The following is an 18,110-nucleotide window of genomic DNA, read 5'->3' as shown; positions in this document are numbered from 1 at the left end:
AGTGATAGCATTTTAAAATAATTGTCTGTTTTTAAAATGGTTTTTCATGTTGTATTTTGAATTGGAACCTGAGGGTGAAGGATGGGTAATAAATTAAAATTATGAACAACCACCACCACCAGAATATGTAATAACTTTATTCATGACACAGCATGTTCTCTACATCTACTCCCTTGGTACCAATTTGAATAATCTATCCTGGTGAGGTGATGTATCTAGGAAGACTGACTGTGCTCCAGATAGAGTCCAGTTGCTGTTTGGGGGCGGGGGGTAGGAGAGAGGGTGCAGGGGGGACAACCTCTCTCTCACCCTGGGCTCAGCTGAGCTGTCATCTCAAACATGATGACTGCAGGGAACTGATAGGATGAAAGTGGGGTTGGAGAAAGGGCTTTTCTGGGCCTTCAACGCACCTGCTGCCATTTCCACTTGGCTAGGCAGGGCCACCACTCTCTTCAATCAGGGTGAGAGTGGTAGAGCGGCAGATCCAAAACAGTTCTCAGGCCATCAGCTCAGTTCTCTGTAACTGACAACTAGCAGCTGTATTTGAGATGATATGGAGTGCTTTCTGTGCTTGTGTCTGTGAAGGCTAGCTACTTTCTGCCATTTTGTGTTCATGTTTTGGTAGGATCCAACTCCTTTTTGAGAGCCCCCCCCCAAAAAAAAGAGAGTTAATGAGCATTGCCATTCAAATAATGTACATGCACTGTGTCTTGTGATCAATTCTGTGGGGCAAGGCTTGCATGAATTTTATTCAAGTTGGCACCACTGGCACTGATGGTAAGACTTGGGTCATAAAACACTGGCCATTTGGGGGCTTTCCTGTGGTTGGTGTCTCTGGTGCTCCCACCAGTGTCACTTTTCCTTGCCTGCCTGTTTGCAGCCAGAAGGGGGAGTTCTGGTAGTGGGCAATGCTGGTGTCACTCTGCAGGTGGTGGCAAGTGGGAAGTGAAATGAACCCAGTAGCTCAAAAGGTTCTGGACTGCTCTGCCAGACTTGAGGGAAGTTGCAGTGGTGCTATCTTGCCTAGTCTGATGCCCTTGAAATTTTCTTCTCTTGCCTTGAAATAGGCTTAGTTCTTCTTAACAGATATAGAACATTGGTTCATTTAATATTTCAGCAGCTACCAGTGTGATATGAGGGTGGGTTACCTCTGTTCCTCTGACTTCCTTCCCCCACTGCAGGAGATGCCATTCCCTCTAGGTGAGTGATAGGGGCTTTTCAGAGAGGGCAGCCCAGCAAGGCCCTGACATACAATTTTATGTATTTAGTTCTAGTGGAAAAGAATCTTAGCTGAGCTACCTTTAAAAGATAAGAAACAATTCTCTTCAAAATTACACTTTGATTGAAGTGCAAAAGTTCAAAGCCAAAACCAGCTAAATATATAGTGGAGAAAATAGCACACATTCCTTAGTAATGAAAAGTATAGCAATTTATCACATGCTACATTCGTCTAGTTTGACTTTCATTTTTTATATATATCTAAAAGTTTAAAAAAAGGAAAATTATAGGTATATTTCATTGAAGCATAAAGAACTCCTGAAGGCTCATTGCAAACTCTCACCCTGCACGTGAAATGAAAAAAGAGGAGGAGGCAGTGGATTTAAGTAACTGCAGACAATCGGTATTGTAAATAATTGAAAATGCAAGATATTAATTAAGTTAATTGCAAGTAGCCACAGGTACCTTATCTTCGCCCATATTAAAATGCAAAGCAATTATTGCAAAGTTGTGATAAGAAATGTACACAATAAAATTCTAACTCCAGCCACAGAGAAGCTAACTTTTATGGCACAGAGCAGAAGTTAAAGCTATAGAAGGAGAAGAAGAAGAGTTTGGATTTGATATCCTGCCTTTCACTCCCCTTCAGGAGTCTCAAAGCGGCTAACAATCTCCTTTCCCTTCCTCCCCCACAACAAACACTCTGTGAGGTGAGTGGGGCTGAGAGACTTCAGAGAAGTGGGACTGGCCCAAGGTCACCCAGCAGCTGCATGTGGAGGAGCGGAGACGCGAACCCGGTTCACCAGATTACGAGTCTACCGCTCTTAACCACTACACCACACTGGCTAAGATGCTTCTCTGTGGAAGCTCCATTGACAAGAAAGGGGGTTTCATGATTTCCATAGAGGCCGGCAAAGGCAGCAGCAGGTGAGCCACACCTATGGGGAAGAAACATCTACAGCCTCTCATGGAGCATCTTGCACCCACACCCTCCATTTCTACTGCAGTGAACTGGTGACCTAGTAAGCAGAGTTACTGCGGTTGGTTGGTTGGATGGATCTTTTTAGCACACATTTTAGAGCACAGCAAACTGTACAAGATGTCTGCATGCTCCACGTGGCATGGATGACGGCAGTAGGAAGGGACTCGCCTCTTGCTGCTCATTGAGTCAAGTGCTCAATTTCTGCTGCAGCAGAGAGGCAACCTGGGAATAGGTGTTCCTAGACTTTGTTAAACAGGATGTTTTGAATGCTGAGGCACCAACTATAAGGGATGATTGCAGGCAGTTCCTGGTGTGGCACTGCTGGATGAGCATGTCCCTTTGGTGAGAGGATGCAGCAATAAGGAAGGCCAAGATGAGCTACTACACAAGAATGATTTCTTGTGGTGAGTAATAAGCTTGGTATATGGGCTAGATAGTATACATGACAAGAAGGTCGTTTTATTTTTTCTCCTCTGACTGGAGTTTAAGAGAATAAGTGTGATTTTGGTGCATTTGGGATGGCTGAGCAAAGGGTGAAGCGATGAGCAACATTACCATTGATCCTGATGGGAGTTCATAACATGTTACAGGGTGAAATTGGTAAACCTGATGAATTTTCAAAACAAAAATTTCTAGTTGCTGTGAAGAGGAAGATTTAGGATGTACAAAAAATACACAGAAAAATAAAGTTTGCGTGTTTTGAAAGATAACAAAAGCTTTCAGAGTCAGGCCCAACCCCACATCAAGGGCAGGAGCCCAAAGCACCAGACATGTGGCCTGCCAAGTGGGGCGAATGCCAGGGCCCCCTGTGGCTGCCACTGGCCTCCTTTTATCTGTCTAGCCCTGAGACCCTTTGGAAGAGGCAGGCAAGCCTTTAAGAGAGTATTTGAATTACACCCCCCATGTTGTCAAGTCATGTGACCAAGTGAGAGGGACTTAAGATCCACCTTAAGTTCCCCCTTTCTGGCCCCACCTCTGACATGCCCCTAGGTTAAATTTACACATACAGAGTATTTTTATTGTGCTCAGGGTTTTTAACATATCTGTGTGAAGAAGAAAAAAAACCCTTCACAATTTTACATTAGAAGGGTGAAACACGTGGTTTAATATCATAAATAAATAGCCCTTGTTTCACACAATGAAACCCAAAGAAAACCATGTCCTCTTTAGTGCAAATGGGAAGGAAAGGCTTAAACAGTCCCTCTTTGTGTGGCTGTTGGGGTCCCAAGTAAAACTGCCAGCTCCCTCCCCGATATTGATTTCAAAACACCCACACAGCCCTACCACCTAGGCAGCCCTTAAATATTAGTTCTATAAATTTTATGGGACAAAATGGAAGCAGTAAACCCTTTTCTAAAATTATTGTTTCCTACCCCATAATGTTTTAGCTGTTCTTATTTTATCTGTCAGCAGCCTTGAGTCAGGTAAAAGGCAGGGTAATAGTAGTAGTAGTAGTAAATAAGTTGGTTTATTGAAGTGCTTATGTTCATTGGAATACATGACTCAAGCCTGCCTTGACTTATTAATTTGGTTAGCTGGTGGATTTTTGTTCGGTTGGGTTGATTTTTTCTAAGCCTAACTCTGTCTTTTAATTGGATTGTTTTACTTATGCTATAATGTTTGCTTTATTGGATTCCTTTAACTTGTTTTTAACATTTATGTGAGCAGCTTTGTGCACTGATAACAAAAAGGCCTGATAGGAATTCTCCTAATAAATTAATGGGCAACAATTTTTTACTTTTTGAATGTTGTCTAGATTTCTACAACTGATTTAGGGTATTTTTGCGCTGCTGAATCAGGAAATGACACCCGTTTCTCTCCATCAGGTCAGGTTTACTGTAAACTGAATGGTGGGCATTGATAATGGTAAGTACACGTAAATTGCATGTTGCTTCACCATTTTTCAAACTTCAGGGCTTGAACTTCTGTTTCTTGGAACTCCTGGAATGCTCAGCAGCACGGAGGTCTCTCTTCGGAGTCCAACAGTAGTCAGCCATCATGACTGCATCCCAGCGACCCTGATACCTGGTCTCCATCTCTTTCATGTCCTGATGGAATCTCTTCCCCTGCTCGTCACTCATTGAACCCAGGTTCTCAGGAAACCGGTACATATGTGAAAATAGGTAGTGCATCTTGACGCTCATGTTGCAGCCCAGGTTTCTGAAAGCAGTCAGCATGTTGTTGACAAGTTCTGCGTAGTTTCTGGCCTTATTGTTGCCCAGAAAGTTCTTCACTACCAGAACAAATGCCTTCCACGCTTCCAGTTCCACTTCGTTCATTGAGTTTCCGAACTCTGGATCTCTGATTAGCAGACGGATCTGAGGACCGTCAAAGATGCCAGCTTTCAATTTCTCCATGGTCAATCCTGGAAAAGCCTGGCACAAGTAAATGAAGCAGTCACCATCCTTGTCCAGAGCCTTGGTGAACTGCTTGATTAAGCCGAGCTTGATGTGCAGCGGTGGGAAGAGTATTCTGTCTCTGTCCACCAGAGAGTCGTTGATGACGTTCCTTTTTCTGCAAGGCACCAATTCCTCCCACACAGGGCAGTCCTTCTTCGTGTAATGCTGAGCATGGTCCCACATGCACAGAAAACATGGGTACTTGGTGAAGCCAGACTGTTGTCCCAACAAAAAGTTCACCATCTTCAGGTCAACACAAATAAACCACTTATGCTGATCATAACCAATTTTCTCCAGCACATACTTCATCGCTTCATAGTTCTCCTTCAGTGTACTCGAGTGAGCCAGGGGTATAGAGGCAAACTGGTTGCCGTTGTGTAGCAGAACACATTTCAGTGATCGCTTGCTGCTGTCAATGAACAGTCTCCAATCTTTGGGTTTGTACTGTGGCACTACAAGCTTGAGCAGAAGCTGCGCAATATCTGCAGAGTACACCAAGTCCTTCTCTTCTGAGAAAAAATGGAGGTTTTATGATTTCAAACTGATCCCTTTTCGACATAATCACCCAGAACTATTGGACCTGAATACTTATTGTCATTAAAATAATCATTTCCAATCAAAACAATTATTCAACATGGCATTTTACCCCCACCAACTTCTTCTAAAATGCTCCACACAAGCGTACATGTGAAGAAAAACATAAAAAAAGACGTGTCCATAGCTCAAAAACTTGACCTGATTGAGCAAAACCAATGTGATTTTTGGATTCAGCACATCAGATTCATCCTAAATCAACTGAAAAAATGCACATAACAAATTTGTTTTTGACCAGCGTAAATAATGCCCTCAGATTAGATATACTGGAAATATCAACTGATTTCTTCTCGAGTTGCTATGCCACTCTAAGGTAGATTTAAAGTGGTTTAATGCTCATTTGTGCCAGTTAGTTCAGACAGACGCCATCTACACCAGGCATTGGAAGCAGCGCTGCACCCTTTTAAACAGTCATGGCACCCCAGGAAGAATCCTGGAACTGCTGTTTGTGCAGCTCACTGAGAGATGTTAGGAGACCCCGTTCTGATCAGAGAACTACAATTCCCAGAGTTCCCGGGGGAACGGGTTTGATCATTAAACCTTTCTTGGAATTGTACTTCCGAGGGAGAATATGGGCCTCCTAACAACTCTCTGCACCCTTACCAAACTATATTTCCCAGGATTCTTTGGGGGAAGTAAGTAATAATGGTTAGAAACAGCAGTGCTTCTGCATACCAGTTGCTGGAAACCACAAGAGGAGACAGGGCTCAGTGCTTGAATCCTCTTTGAGGCTTCTCACAGGCTTCACACTGTGGGAACAGGACCCTGGCCTGACCCAGCAGCTCTTCTGGCATTCTTATGACTGTTTAAAGTGGTGCTGCTTGAACTGTACTGTGCAGATGGGACTTGAGTAACTTACACCTACTGACCCAGAAGCTAGTTCCACTGCATTCAATGGCACAAAGTAAGCTTGGATGCAGGTGGCGCTGTGGTCTAAACCACAGATCCTAGGGCCTGCCAATCAGAAGGTCAGGGTTCGAATCCCTGCAACGGGGTGAGCTCCCGTTGCTTGGTCCCAGCTCCTGCCAACCTAGCAGTTCGAAAGCATATCCAAGTCCAAGTGGATAAATAGGTACTGCTCCAGCGGAAAGGTAAACGGTGTTTCCGTGCGCTGCTCTGGTTTCACCAGAAGCGGCTTAGTCATGCCGGCCACATGACCTGGAAAAACTGTCTGTAGACAAAACTTCTGTTCCCTCGGCCAGTAAAGCGAGATGAGAGCCGCAACCCCAGAGTTGTCTGGGACTGGACTTAACTGTCAGGGGTTCTTTACCTTTACCTTTTAAGCTTGTCAAGATGCTTTGTCAGATGTAAAAACAAACAAGCAAAAACAAGCATACCAGAAACCAGAGTAAATCTATCATTAGACTTTAACATACCCTCCAAGGAATTTTAGGGGACACTGTATTCATGGCCAGAGAGCATCTGGTACTATACCCAAATGTTGCTAGCTCTTCAGCCAGGAGATGGTTGCAAACCATGGAAGTCCTTGGTCTAAACTTTGTGGCCAGAGGTGGGCTGTAGCTTTCAGTTAAGTGGGATGAGGGAAGCTAAGAAGGTCCTGTCTGACCTTATACAGCTACTGAGCTGTTCATAGCCTTGTTGATCCTGCAAAGCTTCTTGCGACAATAGCTCTGCTTCAGAGAGCATTCCTGGTGGCAGTGTGGGTGGGTGTTTTCCATAGTGGAGCACAGTGGCAAACGTTTATTTACCCACACTCTTTAGGGCTTCATAGGTCACCACCAGCAACTTCAATGCAATGCATAATGCTAGGGGCAGCTGTTCCAAACACTGAAATTCTCCCCTGGGCTGCACACCCCTGGCATGTAGCAGGCCGCAGTGCTCTGCATTAGTTGAAGCTCCAAAGTGTTAAGAAGGACAGCCCAATGGAAAAAGCATGTTGCGGTAGTATGTTAGGTTTATGCCTGTCTGAGCATGCTTTACATTGCCATTTTCCCACTAATTTTGTTTGTCCCTGGCTAATTCAAAGCATGATGTTCTTTAATAGGTTTCTGTTATGGCTGCTGTTGGAGTCAGGGATCTTTGAAGGAATTAGAATACAAACTGGGTAAATAATGTACCATGTAGGTGACTTAGCATGTATTACATAAAATTTAAATTTTGAATGTATTGCAAAGAGAAACTTATAGTATTTCTCCTGTGATCATTCATTTGCTTCTGGTTTGTTTAAACAGAAGAGGAATCAGTGGGTAAATATGCAATTATAACTTTGTGTTGTGAGCTAGAGTGGTGTAAACAATAGATCTTTCTCATTTCTAAGGGTTTGTTGCAGCATTTTCTTCCCCTGGATTCCTTTTCTCTATATTACTGGTTCAGCAATTCTTTGCAGAGTTCAATGAGCTTCATTAGCTTATCTAAGGAAAATGGGACTAGTACTTTTGAGGCAGCCTCTCTGTGACTTTTCTAATTAAATTCCTTCCATCAGACGACAAGTTGCCCTTTTTGCTTGACAAACATTTGTTCTAATTTGGCCTTCATAGTATTTGGCAGTTCTTTAACTCGCCTCCTGCCTGCCCCCCGCCGTCCCATTGAACAGCATCTGCTAGTCAGAGGGATCACGCAGGCTGACATTTACCCTCCATGTACTTGCTTATTAAAATACTGCAATACTAGATAAATCTATCAGCTGAATAGAAGTTATATTCTATCCATGACACAGAGCCTTTCCTAACACAAATTACTAATGCTTCAACGCAAAACTTTTGATTTATTTTTCAGTGTCGCTCCCTGAGCCTGGCGCTGTGGATGGGTTTGTCCTTCCCTCCTGTTTTGACTGGGATGGGGCACACAGCTTTTGCTTTGCTCTCTTGGGATGTGGGGGGAACCTGTTTTGGGAAATGAGTAGGGATTTTTTGGTAGGCCTATGATTGGCCATGGGGCCTACCCTTCTTGCCTACTCTGTATCGCTTTGCCTTATTACTTAACTAAAAAGCCTCTTCTCGTGCAGTTCTGGCAGTAGCAGACCTTTCAGCAGCGCCGTGTACAAAGGCCACATTGCCTAGTGGGCATTCTTCCAGTTGCAAGCATGACAAAATGGGTGTGGCCTGATGAATACCACTCTCAAACCTCCATCTAGGGAATAGGATTATGAGAGTTCATAGCCACAATCCAGGCACTGTAGGAAGATGCAGCACAGGACCAGCCAGGACTGCAGCTTGGGGGAAGGGTGTGTTACTTGGGTAGTCCCAAGAGTCAGATAGGGAGGCCTGCAATGGGAATTGCAAGTGATGTGCCCACGAAGCCGCCATTGCCTACAGTTCCAGTCAGCTTAAGGTCCAAAATAGTTTAGTGGCTGACCATGCACCTGTTAGCTTATCTCATCCCTGGGGTAATTTATGCTCATAAAGGAAATGAAGCCCTTTCTCCATGTCCAGTTCCTCCAACAGCCTGGAGGGCCACATTCAACCTCTGGGCCTGATGTTCCCCATCCCTGTACAACAGTATCATTGCATTTTTTTCTGAAGCTCATTCCTTTATTTACTCACCCTCACAGGAAGGCTGTCCGCGGTGTCTCAATGCATGATTCACTCCACTGTGTATGAAATCTTTGTGTAAAAATGAAACCTACCTCCAATTTTATTTCAAAAGAAAGTGTACCCAGCTATCAGAAGTTTAAAAAATGCTGTCATAATGTATCATCAGCAGGACATCATCCCAGCTAGTGCATTCTACAAAATAATATACCTGTCGCAGAAAATGGCAACAATCACAGTAGTAGGCAAATATTTCACAGGTAGCTGAGTTCACCATTCTTCAATGAAAGGCATCAGAGAGGCTCCAGAGTGAAATTGCTGAACTAAAAATTTCCAGCAAATTTGATTATATTCAATTATGACATAATCAAACTTGGAAGCCTATTTCATCATATAGGTAATGCCCAACTCTGGATGTTGTATGAGGCATTCAAAGTAGTATTGCAACCGATGACTATCATTTTTAATGGGTCACTCTATGCTCTACTTAGAAATGTGGCAGCCAATGATCCCTTTTGCATTTCATGGCATTCTGGCCTCACTCTGTATCCGTCTAGCTCGAGACATTTCTCAATGGAGGAAAATAGTTCATTCATCAGATGAAGGAGGGTTTGACCTACAAAAGCTTATGCTACAGTAAATACATAAGTGTTTAAGGTGCCATAGAACTCTTTGGTGTTGTTTTTTTGTTACTAGAAAATAACATGGCCATCCTTCAGGAATGTGAAGTGATACTTTCTAAAGTCATTTTAGAGCAGTATTTTAATAATGCATGGCTTCTTGGGGACAAAGGGCAGGATACAAATTAAAAAATATTTTTGCAACCAATTTAAAGTTACAGCATTTATTAAATTAATAGGCTGAATGTTAAAGCAGTGTATTTTATTACACTTTATGAATATACTTACAGTACAATTCTATGCATGCCAACTCATGTCCATCTGCACACTGACTCCCACCTAAACTTGCATAGGATTTCACCTTTAGTCTTCCAGTGCCGGGTCTCTAGTCAGTACAATTTAGACTGGAACGGAAGTGTCCAGTAAGCAAACTGAAGTAAAGTTTCAAGGTTTACTGGCAACCTTGGAAGTAAGTGGCTAGTAAGTGCCTTATTAGCTTCTGTACAATCAGAAATAGCATGTACTTTAGAAGGAAATCTGTAGGATTAGTGTGGCCCATCATTTCATTGATCGATAAGAGAGCCTCTCCATGATGAGGAGCTCCTAGACTATGTGCAGTCATTGATTCACTGGTGGAATTCTATTTACCATTGTATGTGATTGGCAAGCAACCATTCATTCAGGCCAGGCCTGTACTATGCATGACCCATGAGGCAGAACACAGTGCACCCACCATCTATCGAGCTTCAAAGTGTATTCAATAAACCTGCAGTTTTTGTTTGTTTGTTTGTTTTGAAACATTTCTAAATGTCTAAATATTTCAAAAATCTCTAAGCAGTGTATGCAATGTACAACATAAAAGCAACATCCATTAAAACTAAAGTACAACCTCAGACCAATAAAGCAGTATACAAAGGCAAATAAACAGAGAATCAGGGGATCACGCACAGAAAACAGGGTCTGATGAGTCAGAGGGCACCTGGGCAAAAAGATCAGTCTTCCCAAGACATCTGAAGCAACTGATGGCAGCTGCTTCATGTCTGGCAGATGGAAGGGCATCCCACAGAAAATGCCTTTTTTCAGGTCAGCACACTCTATAACAGTCTGTAGGGCTTGGCGTCTAGAGTAGAATTTCCCCAGATGATCCAAGTGATCTAACAGGTCTATACAGAACTTACAGTTTTTTGCTGCTTGCCTAGATCTACACACAAAGTGGTGTCTGTCTGGTCTGCTGCATTTGACTTGTTGAGTCACAAGTTGTGCAGGCAGAGCTGAAGGTTTGATTGTTCACAGTGAGGCTATTGGCAAATATGCACAGTCACTGAGGTCCCTGGCAGCATTGTGTTCCTTCACCTATTTTTTAACACGCTCCAGTATGATTAGCTTGCCAGCCATGTAGTCTGTAAGTAATAGGTTGCAATAGTGGCTGAAATTGACAAGTGCTTAGCCTAGAGCATGGATTGAATGTAATTCATATGACTCCCGAGTTAATTTCCAATACCTTTTTCATCAAGTCAGCTGGATAGATGGCTTCTAGCATCTCCTCACTTTATTGGTAAATCCCTGTGTCTTTTTTAAATTAAAAAAGAACCCTGTCATTGCCATGGATTTCTTTTTTCAAATGACAAATAATAAAAAGGCAGGCATTTCTTCTCTTGCATGTGCCCCACCCTGTTTTCCTTAACTCCAAATGGAGTTCACTTGGTAGGAACATCGCTCATTTAGATTAGAGGCCCTTGCAGCTAACTGCAAGACCTTCAGCTGTTATTGGAGCACATTTTTCCATGTGGCTCTGTTGAAAGTGATGTTTCTGTAGGGACTGCGGGGTGAAATATGGAGTTATCTGGGAGAGTAAATCTGAGAAGTTGGACAGATGGTGAAGTGTCATTGCATCCACTGAAATGCATTTCAGTTTTATATAAGGGCTGCTTTTGCTCAATTTCAGCTTGCAAAACGAAAGAAATACAGTTGCTGTCAGTACATTTTTTCTTTACAGATCGATAGCTAAGTCAATATAATCATGATAGATTTTAAACAAATTCATTAACAATCTGATTTGGTGAAAAGCAGCACAAAACAAAAGAGCTATAAAAACTATTGGAAAGGAACAAAGGTTACTGCAGGAGGTCATGGTAACATCAGCCTCACTAAAACACCCTTGTGAGATGCAGAGTGGCAGGAGTGTTACTTGCAGTGTGTGTGTGTGTCTGTGGGCATCTGCGATAGCCTTTCAAGAATACACTTGAGAATGTGATAAGTGAACAAGTGAAAACATGTACAGTGGTACCTTGGTTTAAGAACAGTTCTGTTTACGAACGATTTGGTTTGCAAACTCCACAAAACTGGAGGTAGTGTTCTGGTTTGCAAACTTTACCTTGGTCTACAAACTGAATCCGAAAGGTGGAAGGGCACCGGCAGTGGGAGGTCTCATTAGGGAAAGCGCACCTTGGTTTAAGAATGGCCTTGGTTTAAGAACGGACTTCCGGAACAGATTAAGTTTGTAAACCGAGGTACCACTGTATAAGCAAATCTCATACAAAGATACATTAAGAAGAAGGGTTAGCCTGTGGAACATGTGGAAAGGCCCCTATTTTTCCATTCAGCTGCACTTACCAAGTAACTAGAGCACTGAAGGCTAGTTCTCATATATTTTGTAACATAAACAAGAAAGAAAAAGCACAGGGCAGATGACGAATCACAATATAAAATGGGATGGTGTATGAATTTGTGATCTCTAGCACAGTGTGCTAAACAAGGAACATTGTGCCTAATTCTGGGACACAAGGAGAAAAAACACTGTGTGTTAAATATTTATTTTCATCAGATACTGTGCTTGTTGCCATCACTTTATTATTATTTTGATATTGTTGAAGGGAACAATTTAGTCCTTTCTTAGCCATTCATGCACTGTCATCAAGTAACAACTTAATTTCACCCAGTATTAACTGAGTCAAAACAAACTTTTCTGAGACATGGACAAATTGTTGGAGGCCATTTTCATTCAACCCTAAAACACTGTCAGGGCTTTCATTCAGCACTCCCCCCCCAACCCCCCATCCAATTTCTGCTTTTTAAAATATACAATAAACCACTGGAAGATAGTGTATGGAGGTATGGAGCAACACATCATCAATACACAAAATACACACAGCTCCGTGTCTCCTTTCCACCTGTGCCATGTGCAGTTTTACTATTGTTAAATGATTTCTTGAAATCAGCAATGAGCTAGAAAAGGTGAAAACCAACCCAGACAAAACAGAGTTGTTTCTAATGCATGGTCATTGTCCATGGAGAAGAAGACACATCTGAATTGGGGCCCCATTCAACTAAGGAGCAATTTAGCAGCAGTGGCAGAGGAAGCCACTTGGGTGCCTGGGGCGGGGCACACCACAGGGCCTCCGGAGTCTGCCTGCCTCCTCCCACTCAGCCGCCCTACAGCTGGGGGGGGGGAGGCAGTGGGTGGACTGTTTGGGCAGCACTGAGCCTGCACGTGCCCAATCCACCGCGTCTCTCCCATGGCTCGGGCATACTGCAGGCCCTGTGGTGAGTGCCGCCTGGCATTTTGTCACCCCCTTCAGTGGTGACACCTGGGGCAGACCGCACCCCCAGCACCCCCTTCCTCTGCCCCTGCTTAGCAGTTGGGAATGTTCTACGTTGTGAGCTCTTACTGGATGCTCAGGTGTTGGCTGGGACTGGAACTGCTCTGTCAAGGGCTCCAAAATGAGCTCAAGCTTGGTGAATATAATAGAAAATAAGATTCATTGTAGGTAAGTGTAAAATGATGTACATTGAGATGGAAATAAATCTCTCCTTCATATGTATATTGATGATGTCTGAACTTATAACTAGCCAATAAATGATCCTGCTGTTGCGTTGGAGAGTTTGGTGAAAATGAAGTCAGGGTGCGGTAGGGGTAAGAAAGATGAATTCCCTGTAGTAAGAAAAATTAGGAAAGATTTAAAATGTGAATGCAGTACTGCTTGTTTAAAGACAGCAGTTCTTTGGACAAAAGTGCTCTGTAATTAACAGATACTAAAGTTTTCAAAATTTTGTATGCGTGCTTCACCAAATGGCAACCTAGAACTGTGACAAGTGTAATATGGTGTTCTTTTCCACGCCGTGTATCATTGCACATTCTTCACTGATGGACTGTTGTCACATGCCACACTGCTTACAACAGTAGATCAGCATGGACTGGGAGGGAGTAGCTGCAGAAGCAGACTAGGGACCAGCAACAAAAGCAGCTACTTCACGTCTTGGCAGGCTGATGCAAGGAGGAGTTGAAGGAAAACCATTCCACATATGTGCATCGCCAAAGGGATGTTTTAATTTCCTTTGGAAGTGAAAAGTTACAACATTCAACAACACAACATGTTCAAGGATGACAGAGTTTGGCTCCACAGTCTTGCCAGCCATGCAGACTATGCAGGTGCAGGTGCAGGAAGTTAAATTAATTCATCCTCAATCCCCATTTAAATTACACTAGTATTAAACAATTGCTGAATTGAAAGTCAGGGCTCATAATAAATTATAGAATTATGGACCAACTAATTGTGAGTTTTGGCAGCACCCCAAAGTGTACAGTGTGACCACATTTGGAATACTGTGTGACATTCCTGTTGCTCTGCCTCAAAAGGACATCATGGAAATGTAACAGAAGGGAAATCAAAATAATCAGTGGGTTGGACCACGTTATCAAGAAAGAAGGGTAGACCTGGGTAGACCGTGGTCAAGGATAGAACCCCAAATTTCAGCTGACACCTGGGAAAGCTACTTCTCCGATTTATATGCAGCTCACGCTGCCAGCGGAGGAAGGATAGAATTGGCCCCCTTGCCTGAGTGGGATCCATAGGCGCCGACTCCATGGGGCCTGAGGGGGCCCGAGCCCCCTCAAAAATTCGTTTGGGGGGCTCCGCCCCCCCAATAATTTAAGAAAATTATTACCGTAAATTTCGCTCTATAACACACAGGCAAAAATAAGATCGGGCGGGCGGGCGGAGGGAAGGCAGAAGCTGCTGCTTTCCTGCATTCTGCCTCAGGGTCTTACTGCCCACCCGCTTCTGTTGCTGCGTTTGCTCAAACTCAACAAAGAGCAGGGAATCCCCTGCCCTCCTGGCAAGCAGAGGGTTAAGGAAAGGATCGAGTCCTTCCTTCTAATTCTTTCCTAGTCACACTGCGGGCAGGCTCCAGCCCACCACCTCCTCCTCTCCGTGCTCTAGGGATGCAGGTGGGAGAGAGAGAGAGAGGGCTGGCTTGGGGGGGGGACTTTTGCCTTCCTTTCCTCCCCCCACCCCGTTAAACTCCTCCCCTGCATTCTTAGCCAGCTGCTTCTCCGCACACCCCTCTTGTGCTTCTTGTCCCTTCTGTGTTTTTCCTTCCCTCCCCATTTAAAACGTGGTGACAAAGCATGGATCCACATGGATCCTCAGGATTTTTGCATTGGGTCACCCCAAATTCACCATCAGATCACATAGCATGTTCATGGCTACACCTTGCACCAAAAAAATCACGCACCCACTGTTGCCTAGGGTCACAGTGGTGCAAAAACATGGTTACAAAGCACGGATCCACATGGATCCTCAGGATTTTTGCATTGGGTCACCCCAAATTCACCATCAGATCACATAGCATGTCCATGGCTACATCTTGCACCAAAAAAATCACGCACCCACTGTTGCCTAGGGTCACAGTGGTGCAAAAACGTGGTTACAAAGCACGGATCCACATGGATCCTCAGGATTTTTGCATTGGGTCACCCCAAATTCACCATCAGATCACATAGCATGTCCATGGCTACATCTTGCACCAAAAAAATCACGCACCCACTGTTGCCTAGGGCCACAGTGGTGCAAAAACGTGGTTACAAAGCATGGATCCACATGGATCCTCAGGATTTTTGCATTGGGCTACTCCAAACTCACTGTCATAAAAATCTTTATAAAATAGAGAATTAAATACATACAGAATGTTAAATTTTCAGTTTTGAAATATTAGTACTAGTTTAGTACTGTATTTCTATATTGCTATAGTACTGTATTAGTTATTTTCAAATACTTAAATATTTTTAGGGTGTAAGACCCAATTAAAGCCCGTTATTTACATACAGTATAACAGTATTTACATACAGTATTAGGCATACTGTATTAACTTTATTAACTGTATTAAAGCATTAACTTTAAGATATTATATTTATTTAATGAACCCTCAGCCTTATTCAAAGTAAGCTTAAATTAGCTATTTCACTTATTAATCAAAGTGCTATTACTGTGCGACAGCATATTTTGTTTTATTCTTTTAATGATAGTTTAGGATTTATTTAAATATCATTTCAGTCTTTTCAGAGCTATATATTCACTGCTCTGTAATAGTCTATAAGCATAATTGTTACTGTAAATTAAATTAGCTTTTTATGAAAATACCGTGCATGTTTTTGTTTTGTTTCTTTTTTCAAAGCCAAAAAGTGTTTCAGGCTTGTCGAGTTTCCCAGAGTGTGGAGTTATAGAGAGTCGAGTTTTCAGGGTTCTAATGTTGATCATATGACTCTAAAATACTTTTAAAAAACTTTAAAACTCACTAATTTTCATCTAAAATTTAGAAAACTTCCTGGTGCAGGACCCCGGTATGGGCCCCCCCAATATTTTTTATAAGTCGGCGCCCCTGGTGGGATCCTGTTACCTGCTCTGAAGTGGAAACACTTATAGGCCAATTTGAGGCGGGCAAGGCACCCGGAGACGATCTTATCTCCATAGATGTTATTAAAGCCAATAAGGATTGGTGGTGTCCACCCTTAGCAGCTCTTTTTACTTATATAAACAAAACAGCACAATTTCCTCCAAGCTGGAACTCTGCACTGATTGTGCTAATCCACAAGAAAGGGCCGCGCACAGACCCGGCCAATTTTAGACCAATTAGCCTGCTAAATGTTATCGGGAAGATCTATTCAAGATTTCTACTTAACAAATTAACGACCTGGATGGAAAGCAACAACATCATCGCAGAGGAACAGGCGGGTTTCCGCCCTGGAAGATCAACAACAGACCAGATCTTAATTCTAAATCACTTGGCCACCAAGTATGCTGACAATGGCCTAAAAGCCCTCCACGTCGCCTTTATAGACTTTAAGCAGGCCTTTGATCTAATTCCCAGGAACCAGCTATGGGCAAAATTGGCAGCGACATCTATCGACCACCGCCTTCTCCTGCTGATTATTAATTTGCATTCGAATACCTTCCTGAGGATTAGACTAGATAGCAAGGGGCTAGTCTCCAATCCGGTTGCCACCACTAGGGGGGTAAGACAGGGCTGTTTGCTTGCCCCTGCCCTGTTTAATTTCTATATTAATTCGCTAGTGGTGCATATGGCAAATACTGATTTCCATCCACCAAAACTGGCAGGACGAGCCTTGAATGTCCTGCTGTATGCGGAAGATGCCGCCCTATTAGCTACGTCCCCCATCGGATTAAGGAGGATGCTTCGAGCTCTTCATGAATATGTGACCCAACATGAGCTCCAACTAAATTATGCCAAGACCAAAATAATGGTCTTTGCCGCTCGACCGAAACCTAATTTATGGTCAATCAATGGTATTCCTTTAGAGCAGGTCAGTTGCTTCAAATACCTGGGTCAGGTTGTTAGATCAAATAGGTCCTTCTTGGCGCACAGAGAATACATAGCCTCGAACGCATCGAAAGCAGCCTTGGTGATCAGAACCCTGTACTCTAAGAAACAGGCACAAACTGTCAAAGTTGCCTTGCGACTTTTTAAAATGAAAGTCCTCCCTCTTCTACTGGTGGGCATTGCCTTGGGCTCACGTAGGGACTTTGAAAAATTGGAATCTATCCAAACCCAATTCCTCAGGGCCATACTCAGGATCCCCCCCTCCGTGGCAGGTGCGATCATGAGACGGGAAACCGGTTGCCAAGCCTTTAGGTATGTGGCCCTGAAAGTGAAGTTATGGCTTTGGCTTAAGCTTTGTTTCAGACCGGTAGGTTTGGCCCCCTTGATTCTGAGGGATAACTTTAAATTTCCATGGGAAGGGGAGATAGTGGAGGAAGTGCAGAAGTGCGGGTTGTCCTCCCTATATATAGAGTCCATGACGTATAGCCACGCAAAGGCGGTGATCGCCCAGAGATTAAGGGATATTGCGAGACAGGAGGACATAGCCCGTGTGAAACCTGGGCTGTTTCTGGGGGAGCAGATGTGCCGAGCTGCTCCAGCTCGCTACCTGGCGGATATCCACTACGTGGAATACCGCAGACTATTTACCACGGCTAGGCTGAATGTTCTTGACTCGGCGGTTCTGAAGGGAAGATATGGAGGAGTCCCATATGACCAGAGATTGTGCCATTGTGTGTTGGGTGAGGTGGAGTCCACAGAGCACATTTTATTGAGCTGCCCCTTTTACAACGATTTGAGACAGTATCTTATAGCCCCATGCTTGCCCCAGCTTAGCCCCCGACAAAGAGGAAGGCAGACAGCATATCTGCTAAATGGGTCTTCTAGGAAAACAACTTTGTCAGTGGCTAAGTTCCTTTTCCTGGCACTCAAGCGTCGGAAACGTACAATTGAATGCCTTGATGTGGGTTATCTGTGAGAGGTTTAGTGCTGTGGCCCTACCTTATTCATGTACCCCTATGATGTTTTAGTTCATAATTCTGTATTGTGTTTTATTTCTGTGTTTTATTTCTGACTATCGGTCGAATAAAGGAAATTGATTGAGAAAGAAGGGTAAAACCTTTGAGGCTTTGTTGTTTAAAGGGGGAAATAAAACAAAGGGGAGTATACAATAGAGGTTTCTAAAATTATG

Source organism: Podarcis gaigeae, assembly GCF_964106915.1.
Source record: "Podarcis gaigeae genome assembly, chromosome: 4".
In the NCBI taxonomy this organism is placed as follows: domain Eukaryota; kingdom Metazoa; phylum Chordata; class Lepidosauria; order Squamata; family Lacertidae; genus Podarcis; species Podarcis gaigeae.
The sequence above is the reverse complement of the archived record's forward strand: the minus strand, read 5'-3'. Positions refer to the sequence as shown.